The sequence below is a fragment of the Triticum aestivum genome, chromosome 2D, assembly GCF_018294505.1.
Source record: "Triticum aestivum cultivar Chinese Spring chromosome 2D, IWGSC CS RefSeq v2.1, whole genome shotgun sequence".
In the NCBI taxonomy this organism is placed as follows: Eukaryota; Viridiplantae; Streptophyta; class Magnoliopsida; order Poales; family Poaceae; genus Triticum; species Triticum aestivum.
In genome coordinates this window covers 506691821-506702608 of record NC_057799.1, presented here as the reverse complement: position 1 = coordinate 506702608, position 10788 = coordinate 506691821, and positions in this window count along the sequence as shown.

The window sequence follows — 10788 nt, the reverse complement described above, 5'->3', positions numbered from 1 at the left end:
GCAGCCAAGCAGGAGAAGTTTCTCGAAGGACTCAATGATGAGCTGAGCATGCAGTTGATGGTAGCAACCTTCAACAACTACCAGGAGTTGGTAGATAGAGCTCTCATGATTGAAGGGAAGCAGCAGCAGATTGAAAACTGTAAAAGGAAGTATGGACAAGGGAAGTACAATTCTGGAGCTCAGCAGAAGCCACGTTTTACCCCGAAATCGGGAGGACAGTTTCAGCATACCCATGGAGGGGGTAGTTCGCACAACCATAATGGCCCCAAGAATGGTAATGGGAATGGAGGAAGCAACGGCCAGAACCGTACCAACCCTTCAACCCCAGCTAAGAGAGACCTGAGCCAAGTCACTTGCTTTAAGTGCCAGAAGACTGGACATGATGCCAATGAATGTCCTGAAGCCCAGAATGGAAATGGCAATGGAAGCTCTGGGAAGAAGCCGAGCCCTTTCAACAAAGGACATGTGAACCACGTTAGCGTGGAGGAGGTTGAAGCTCAGCCAGATGCAGTAATAGGTAAGTTTTTGGTTAAGTCATTTACTGCACTCGTTCTTTTTGATACTGGTGCATCGCATTCATACATATCAAGGGGATTTGTGGATAAGTATAAACTACCAACCCAAGCCCTTAGGTCACCCATGTTAGTAACCTCGCCAGGAGCAGAGTATATGGCTAGTTTATGGTGTGATCGGTTACCATTAAGGATTGGTAACTACGTATTTCCCTCGGACCTAATAGTACTGGAATCGCAAGGATTGGATGTGATATTAGGCATGGATTGGTTATCGAAGTATGGAGGGAACATTGAGTGCGCCAGTAAGTCGATTTTTCTTACCACCCCAGAAGGGAGAAGGATTAAGTATGTACCCCGGCATGTGCCGAAGAGGACTCAAGTAAATTCCTTAACACGAGTTGTACAGGAAGAAGTACCAGTGGTGAAGGATTACCCAGATGTATTTCCAGAAGAGTTGCCAAGCATGCCACCAGATAGAGACACAGAGTTTTTTGATTGAGCTTTTGCCAGGCACAGGGCCAATATCTAAGAGACCGTACAGAATGCCCGCAAAAGATTTGGAGGAGATTAAGAAGCAGATTAAGGAGTTACTGGATAAAGGCTATATTCGCCCAAGTTCGTCACCTTGGGGATCAATCGTACTTCTAGTGGAGAAGAAAGATGGATCGTTGAGGATGGTTGTTGATTATCGTGGATTGAATGAAGTGACCATCAAAACAAGTACCCACTGCCGTTGATCAATGATCTGTTTGACCGATTACAAGGAGCTAAGGTATTTTCCAAGATCGATCTACGATCAGGATACCATCAGTTGAAGATTCGAGAGCAGGATATACCCAAGACGGCTTTTACCACCAGGTATGGGCTATACGAGTATACCGTTATGTCATTTGGTCTGACTAACGCACCTGCCTATTTCATGAACCTGATGAACAAAGTGTTTATGGAGTTTTTGGATAAGTTCATCGTAGTGTTCATTGATGACATTTTGGTCTACTCAAAGAATGAAGAGGAGCATAAGGAGCATTTGCGTTTGGTACTTGAGAAGCTCAGAGAACATCTGTTATACGCCAAGTTAAGCAAATGTGAGTTTTGGTTGAAGGAAGTTGGATTCCTCGGACATGTTATATCCGGAGAAGGAATAGCAGTAGACCCCACCAAAGTCGACACTGTGACAAACTGGGAATCACCCACATTAGTTGGAGAGATCCGGAGTTTTCTTGGACTTGCAGGATACTACCGAAGGTTCATTGAGAATTTCTCGAGGACTGCTAAGCCCATGACAGAGCTGTTAAAGAAGGACACCAAATTCAATTGGACTGAGGAATGTGAAGCTAGTTTCCAAGAGTTGAAGAAACGTTTGGTTACATCACCAGTGCTGGTTCTGCCAGATCAACGCAAGGATTATGAAGTATATTGCGACGCTTCAGGTCGAGGACTTGGAGCAGTGCTAATGCAGGAGGGAAGAGTTGTTTCATATGCTTCACGACAACTTAAACCCCATGAGAAGAATTATGCCACCCATGATTTGGAGTTAGCAGCCGTAGTACATGCGTTGAAGACATCGAGGCATTTTCTCATCGGAAATCACTGTGAGGTGTACACGGATCACAAGAGTTTGAAGTACATTTTCACGCAGAAGGAGTTGAATCTCAGGCAAAGGAGATGGTTGGAGCTCATTAAGGATTATGATATGAGATTGCATTATCACCCAGGGAAGACTAACGTAGTAGCTGATGCGTTGAGCCGCAAGAGCCATGTTAACACCCTCATGACCGGAGAGTTACTGAAATTATTAGCCGAGGATCTTCGCGAGCTATGTTTGGAGATAGTTCCAAGAGGCTATTTAGCAACGTTGGAGATTCAGTCTACCTTGATGGAAAAGATCAGAGCAGCTCAGAGGACAGACAAGGAGATTGACGAGATAAAGAAAAGGATGAGCAAAGGAAAAGCCAAGGGATTTCGTGAGGATGAGCACGATACCTTATGGTTTGAGGACCGCGTTTATGTGCCCAATGATCCGGAGATCAGGAAGTTGATCTTGTAAGAGGCCCATGATTCACCGTATTCGATTCACCCAGGAAATACCAAGATGTATTTGGATTTGAAGGATACTTTCTGGTGGACCGGAATGAAGAAGGATATTGCGGAGTATGTAGCAGTTTGTGATGTATGTCAGAGAGTGAAGGCAGAGCATCAGAAGCCAGCAGGATTGCTACAGCCATTGCCGATACCCGAATGGAAATGGGATAAACTAGGCATGGATTTTATCACGGGACTGCCCAGGACTTGTTCAGGCTATGACTCAATATGGGTTGTAATCGATCGTTTGACGAAAGTAGCTCATTTCATCCCAGTGAAGACCACTTACACCAGTGCTAAGTTGGCAAAGATATACATGACCAGGATCGTATGTCTGCATGGAGTTCCGAGGACCATTGTATCAGATAGAGGAACCCAGTTTACTTCGAAGTTTTGGAATCAGTTACATGAAACTTTGGGTACCAGGCTAGAGTTCAGTACAGCCTTTCACCCACAGACAGACGGACAGACCGAGAGAGTCAATCAGATTTTGGAAGATATGCTGAGAGCTTGTGCGCTAGATTATGGATCTAGTTGGGACGACAATTTGCCGTATGCAGAGTTTTCTTACAACAACAGTTATCAAACCAGTTTGAAGATGGCCCCTTTCGAAGCTTTGTAAGGAAGGAGGTGCAGAACACCCTTGTTGTGGAACGAAGTTGGAGACCGCCAGTTGTTTGGACCAAACTTGATTAAGGAATCAGAACAGAAGGTGAAATTGATTCGCGATAGGCTCAAGGTAGCCCATTCCAGGCAGAAGAGTTATGCGGATTCTAAACACAAGGAGACACTTCACGAAGTCGGAGACAGAGTTTACCTACGAGTATCACCACTTCGAGGAGTTAAGCGCTTTGGAGTTAAAGGAAAGTTAGCGCCACGTTTTGTAGGACCATACAAAATTTTGGAGCGTATGGGAGAAGTTGCTTATAAGCTGGAATTGCCTGAAGGATTGTCAGGAGTTCATGATGTATTTCACGTTTCCTAGTTGAAGAAGTGCCACGCAGATATGGTTGAGATACCACTGAGAGATATGGTGCCATTGGAAGCGATTCAGCTGGATAGTGACTTGACCTATGAGGAGAAACCAGTTAAGATTCTTGAGTATGCCAGCCGAGTCACCCGCAGCAAGGTTATCAAGTTTTGCAAAGTTCAGTGGAGTCACCATACCGAGGACGAAGCCACCTGGGAGCGAGAGGAAGATCTATGGAAGAACCACTCTCACCTATTTTCTAGCCAACCCGAATCTCGAGGGCGAGATTCCTCTTAAGGGGGTAGGTTTCTAACACCCCAAATTTTCAATTTGGAATGTTATACATTAGATCATCATTGCATAGCATATTTTATTGCATTTTGGCAAATCCTCGAAATCCTAAGCAACTCAAGGACCCTAGGAGAGAGTTGGAGATTTTTCGCGGTTTTCATATTTGATTTTTATCAAATAATAAAACAAGGATTTTTTGTTTTAATTATTTTTCTCTTCAAAAAATATTTCGTATTAAAATAAATGAGAGGAGAAAATATGACTTCTCCAAAATAATTGAAATATTGGAGGAAAAATATTAAAATCAAATATTTGATTTTATTCGGATTTTATTTGCAATTTTAATTGCATTAGAAAAATTGCACGTTTTCAAAACTGCATTTTTGGGCCAAGAAAATGTTCATCTCGTTCTAATTATTTTAATTAGATGGTGAAAATTTGTTTTGGCAATTTTGGATTTTTATTTATTTTTCTATGATTTGTTTTTGGTTCGGCGAAATTATTTAAAAAAAACCTCGCGAAGCGCGCCGACTGGGCCGGAACCCAGCCGATGGCCCAGCCCAGCCCAGCCCAGCCCCGCGCCTCGTCTCCCTCCTGGAGACCGAGAAGGAGACCGCCGCCGCCCCGAGTCCCGCTCGTCGCCGCCGCCCCTTGCCCCTTCCCCAAGGCAGCACCCCCCTCCTTAAATACTCCCCCCCGCCGCCCCTCTCCTCACCCCCGCCCCGACCCGAAGCCGCCCCGCCGCCGAGAGGACCCGCCGGAGCAGGAGCCCGGTGCCGCCGCCTCGGGAAGCCCCGTACGCCGCCGCTCTCGTCGCCCCTCGCCGCCCCCGACGACGTCAGAGCCCCGCCGCCCTCGCCGCCCTCCCCCGAACCCGCCGGAGCCCTGTCCTGACCCCGCCGGAGTTCCGCCGGACCGAGGTAGCCGAGCCGCCGTGCCGTTTTTTTTAAACCGTTCGGTTTTTTTCGAAACCCTAGATTTTTTTAATAGATCTTTTTTTCTTCGGTTTAGTTAATTAGTGAACGTTCACCAATCCGTTCGTTTTAACGAACGTGTTCGTCGGTTTGTCGCAGCTAACGAACGTCCGTTCGTTTAACTGTTCGTCAGTTTTCTTTTTCGTCGGATTTTCCGCGATTATTCCAGACCGTGATTTCTTATTAGATTTTCGTTCTGGTTTATCTTTTAGCTCGTTTATCGGAATCAGGCGATTCAAGCGCCTAGAGTTTCGTCTCGAAATTCTCTTTCCGTTTAACCTATTCAAACAAGTTTTTGCTACTGCAAAATTTGACTTAGATCCAAATTACTAAATGAAGCTTGTTTCTTTCGCCGTTTGACTTCCGTTGCTTCGTTTGATTCGATTCTTTTTGCAAACCGGAGTTATTAAGTTGAACTTTCTGGTTAGATCTTTATTTGAGTTTTACCTGTGCATTAGATGAGTGCTTATTGTTTGCTTGTTTGTTTGCGATAGAGTACCTGGAGTGCGCCGCTTGCTACTTCGAATCTCTAGGTTTCACGGATCATCAGCAAGGCAAGTAACACTTTGATCATACCTCTTTTACTACCCAGTTTTATTGCATTAGACCAATCCTCAAACATTGCATGGTTAGGATCTAATTAAACTGTGGGAATTGGGAAGTAGTTGAGGTAGTACCTATTACCTGTTTATTATCAAACCTTCGGGAGTAACTCCTACGTTTGCTTATATTGCTATGCTAGTAGACGTGGATTGGGTTTGAGTGTTACCATGACAGATGTGAGATTGTTAATTAATGGTTAACCTTAAGGTGGCAACTAAAACTCACATCTGGGTGGATTGAGGTACCTGGGTATTCCAGGATTGCCTGTTTTCTTTTGGACCGCCACCCAGGTTCAAAGGGATCATGAGATTATTCATGCTAGAAACTTCCGTGTGCAGCCGCAAGCTATTATGGGCTCTAGCATAGTTGAGTAGGTTGTGTGAGCTCTTGAAGAGGTAGACTAGCAGATGTAGGGGATGTAGGTGGTACTGTCTACCCGGAGTAGAGAGTTAACGCTTCTGAAAGACTGTGTCTCGGTCATCCGTTTCTCAAACACCATGAAGTGCGAGAATCCCAACAGGGGAGATCGAGTCTTGTGGGGAAAAGTGCACAAACCTCTGCAGAGTGCATAAAATAATCATGGTTAGCCGTGTCCCCGGTTATGGACATCTTGAGTATCTAGTACTTGGATTATCATGTGAATCTCATCATGTTACTTTAATTAATTTTGTTGGGTTAATGATGATACTTAATTGGGATTGAGGATGCTGTCAACCATTCTTAATGTTTAACAACCACCATGATAGTTAAATAAAATTTATTCCTTTGCAGTAGGGAAAAATTGGCTTTTTGCAAAACTGTAACCATAGAGCCTTCTACCAACCATATATGCATGTAGTATAGCATTATTATGTTCATTACTCTCTATGTGTTACATTGCCAGCATACTCCATGTGCTGACCCGTTTTCGGGCTGCAACGTTTCATGTTGCAGACTTTTCAGACGACGAGTAAGGTGCCTTAGGTCGTGGTCTTATACTCAGTGATGCCGTTGGAGTTGATGGACTCACTTATCTTCCAAGTCTTCCGCTGTTATCGTTTTAGATGGCCTTAAGCCATATTTGTCATACTTATTTCCATCTTGAGATACTCATTGTAAAAAGTGTGATTGCTACTCTGTTATAAATCCTCCATTTGTACTGTGCGTGTCAGCATTACTGATCCAGGGATGACACTGGTGCACGGTAGATCAGACTGTTTGAGGTCTGGTCGCCACAATCGCAAATGTTTTGACTACTTGTGGAGCCAAAACGGACTCCGTATGAGTCAGATATCCATGTTTCAGTTAACACTGCGCAAAACTGATTCCGAACGACAGTTACAGACTAGTTCTTGTGTAGTTGCATTCGATTTTTTCCATTATACTTCACTAAACATCTCCATATGAGATCCAATTACTTGTAGATAAATGCAAGAGACCTCGGTTATGATGATGCACTAGGTCCATAGCTGGGACTTTGTGTATGTTCTCGAAATGCGTTTGTCGAGTGCTCATTAAGAAAGTTTCTATACAAGTTTCTGAACGAACTCCTTAAGAAAAGTTCTCCAAAAGTTCCATATGAAAGAATACTTTGAAGCATCTGGTCGTGACAAATGTTTTGACTACTTGTGGAGCCAAAACAGACTCCGTATGAGTCAGATATCCATGTTTCAGTTAACACTGCGCATAACTGATTCCGAACGACAGTTACAGACTAGTTCTTGTGTAGTTGCATTCAGTTTTTTCCATTCTACTTCACTAAACATCTCCATATGAGATCCAATTACTTGTATGGAAATGCAAGAGACCTCGGTTATGATGATGCACTAGGTCCATAGCTGGGACTTTGTGTATGTTCTCGGAATGCGTTTGTCGAGTGCTCATTAAGAAAGTTTCTATACAAGTTTGTGAACGAACTCCTTAAGCAAAGTTCTCCAAAAGCTCCCTATTCGTCACAAATGTTTTGGCTACTCGTGGGGCCAAAACGGACTCCGTATGAGTTAGATATCCATGTTTCAGTTAACACTGCACATAACAGATTCCGAACGACAGTTACACACACTAGTTCTTGTGTAGTTGCATTCAATTTTTTCCATTCTACTTCACTAAACATCTCCATATGAGATCCAATTACTTGTAGGGAAATGCAAGAGACCTCGGTTATGATGATGCACTTGGTCCATAGCTGGTACTTTGTGTATGTTCTTGAAATGCGTTTGTCGAAAATATTCAAAAAAATGCGTTTGTCGAGTGCTCATTAAGAAAGTTTCTATAAAAGTTTCTGAACGAACTCCTTAAGAAAAGTTCTCCATAAGTTCCCTATGAAAGAATCCTTTGAAGCATCTGGTCGTCACAAACGTTTTGACTACTTGTGGAGCCAAAACGGACTCCGTATGAGTCAGATATCCATGTTTCAGTTAACACTGCGCATAACTGGTTCCGAACGACAGTTACAGACTAGTTCCTGTGTAGTTGCATTCGATTTTTTCCATTCTACTTCACTAAACATCTCCATATGAGATCCAATTACTTGTAGGAAATGCAAGAGACCTCGGTTATGATGATGCACTTGGTCCATAGCTGGGACTTTGTGTATGTTCTCGAAATGCGTTTGTCGAGTGCTCATTAAGAAAGTTTCTATACAAGTTTCTGACTGAACTCCTTAAGAAAAAGTTCTCCAAAAGTTCCCTATGAAAGGATCCTTTGAAGCATCTGGTCGTCACAACCGTTTTGACTACTTGTGGAGCCAAAACGGACTCCGTATGAGTCAGATATCCATGATTCAGTTAACACTGCACATAACTGATTCCGAAGGACAGTTACGGACTAGTTCTTGTGTAGTTGCATTCAATTTTTCCATTCTACTTCACTAAACATCTCCATTTGAGATCAAATTACTTGTAGGAAAATGCAAGAGACCTCGGTTATGACGATTCACTTGGTCCATAGCTGGGACTTTGTGTATGTTCTCGAAATAAGTTTGTCGAGTGCTCATTAAGAAAGTTTCTATACAAGTTTCTGAACGAACTCCTTAAGAAAAGTTCTCCAAAAGTTCCCTATGAAAGAATCATTTCAATCATCTGGTCATCACAAACCTTTTGACTACTTGTGGAGCCAAAACGGACTCCGTATGAGTAAGATATCCATGTTTCAGTTAACACTGCGCAAAACTGATTCGGAACGACAGTTACAAATAGTTCTTGTGTAATTGCATTCGATTTTTTCCATTCTACTTCACTAAACATCTCCATATGAGATCCTATTACTTGTAGGGAAATGCAAGAGACCTCGGTTATGATGATGCACTTGGTCCATAGCTGGGACTTTGTGTACGTTCTTGAAATGCGTTTGTCGAGTGCTCATTAAGAAAGTTTCTATACAAGTTTCTGAATGAACTCCTTAAGAAAAGTTCTCCATAAGTTCCCTATGAAAGAATCCTTTGAAGCATCTGGTCGTCACAAACGTTTTTACTACTTGTGGAGCCAAAACGGACTCCGTATGAGTCAGATATCCATGTTCCAGTTAACACTGCGCATAACTGGTTCCGAACGACAGTTACAGACTAGTTCTTGTGTAGTTGCATTCGATTTTTTCCATTCTACTTCACTAAACATCTCCATATGAGATCCAATTACTTGTAGGGAAACACAAGAGACCTCGGTTATGATGATGCACTTGGTCCATAGCTGGGACTTTGTGTATGTTCTCGAAATGCGTTTGTCGAGTGCTCATTACGAAAGTTTCTATACAAGTTTCTGAATGAACTCCTTAAGAAAAAGTTCTCCAAAAGTTCCCTATGAAAGAATCCTTTGAAGCATCTGGTCGTCAGAAACGTTTTGACTACTTGTGGAGCCAAAACGGACTCCGTATGAGTCAGATATCCATGATTCAGTTAACACTGCACATAACTGATTCCGAAGGACAGTTACGGACTAGTTCTTGTGTAGTTGCATTCAATTTTTTCCATTCTACTTCACTAAACATCTCCATTTGAGATCCAATTACTTGTAGGAAAATGCAAGAGACCTCGGTTATGATGATTCACTTGGTCCATAGCTGGGACTTTGTGTATGTTCTCGAAATAAGTTTGTCGAGTGCTCATTAAGAAAGTTTCTATACAAGTTTCTGTACGAACTCCTTAAGAAAAGTTCTCCAAAAGTTCCCTATGAAAGAATCCTTTCAAGCATCTGGTCATCACAAACGTTTTGACTACTTGTGGAGCCAAAACGGACTCCGTATGAGTCAGATATCCATGTTTCAGTTAACACTGCGCAAAACTGATTCGGAACGATAGTTGCAAACTAGTTCTTGTGTAGTTGCATTCGATTTTTTCCATTCTACTTCACTAAACATCTCCATATGAGATCCAATTACTTGTAGGGAGATGCAAGAGACCTCGGTTACGATGATGCACTTGGTCCATAGCTGGGACTTTGTGTACGTTCTTGAAATGCGTTTGTCGAGTGCTCATTAAGAAAGTTTCTATACAAGTTTCTGAACGAACTCCTTAAGAAAAGTTCTCCGTAAGTTCCCTATGAAAGAATCCTTTGAAGCATCTGGTCGTCACAAACGTTTTGACTACCTTTGGAGCCAAAACGGACTCCGTATGAGTGAGATATCCATGTTTCAGTTAACACTGCGCATAACTGGTTCCGAACGACAGTTACAGACTAGTTATTGTGTAGTTGCATTCGATTTTTTCCATTCTACTTCACTAAACATCTCCATATGAGATCCAATTACTTGTAGGGAAACGCAAGAGACCTCGATTATGATGATGCACTTGGTCCATAGCTGGTCTTTGTGTATGTTCTCGAAATGCGTTTGTCGAGTGCTCATTAAGAAAGTTTCTATACAAGTTTCTGAATGAACTCCTTAAGAAAAAGTTCTCCAAAAGTTCCCTATGAAATGATCCTTTGAAGCATCTGGTCGTCACAACCGTTTTGACTACTTGTGGAGCCAAAACGGACTCCGTATGAGTCAGATATCCATGATTCAGTTAACACTGCACATAACTGATTCCGAAGGACAGTTACGGACTAGTTCTTGTGTAGTTGCATTCAATTTTTTCCATTCTACTTCACTAAACATCTCCATATGAGATCCTATTACTTGTAGGGAAATGCAAGAGACCTCGGTTATGATGATGCATTTGGTCCATAGCTGGGACTTTGTGTACGTTTTTGAAATGCGTTTGTCGAGTGCTCATTAAGAAAGTTTCTATACAAGTTTCTGAATGAACTCCTTAAGAAAAGTTCTCCATAAGTTCCCTATGAAAGAATCCTTTGAAGCATCTGGTCGTCACAAACGTTTTTACTACTTGTGGAGCCAAAACGGACTCCGTATGAGTCAGATATCCATGTTCCAGTTAACA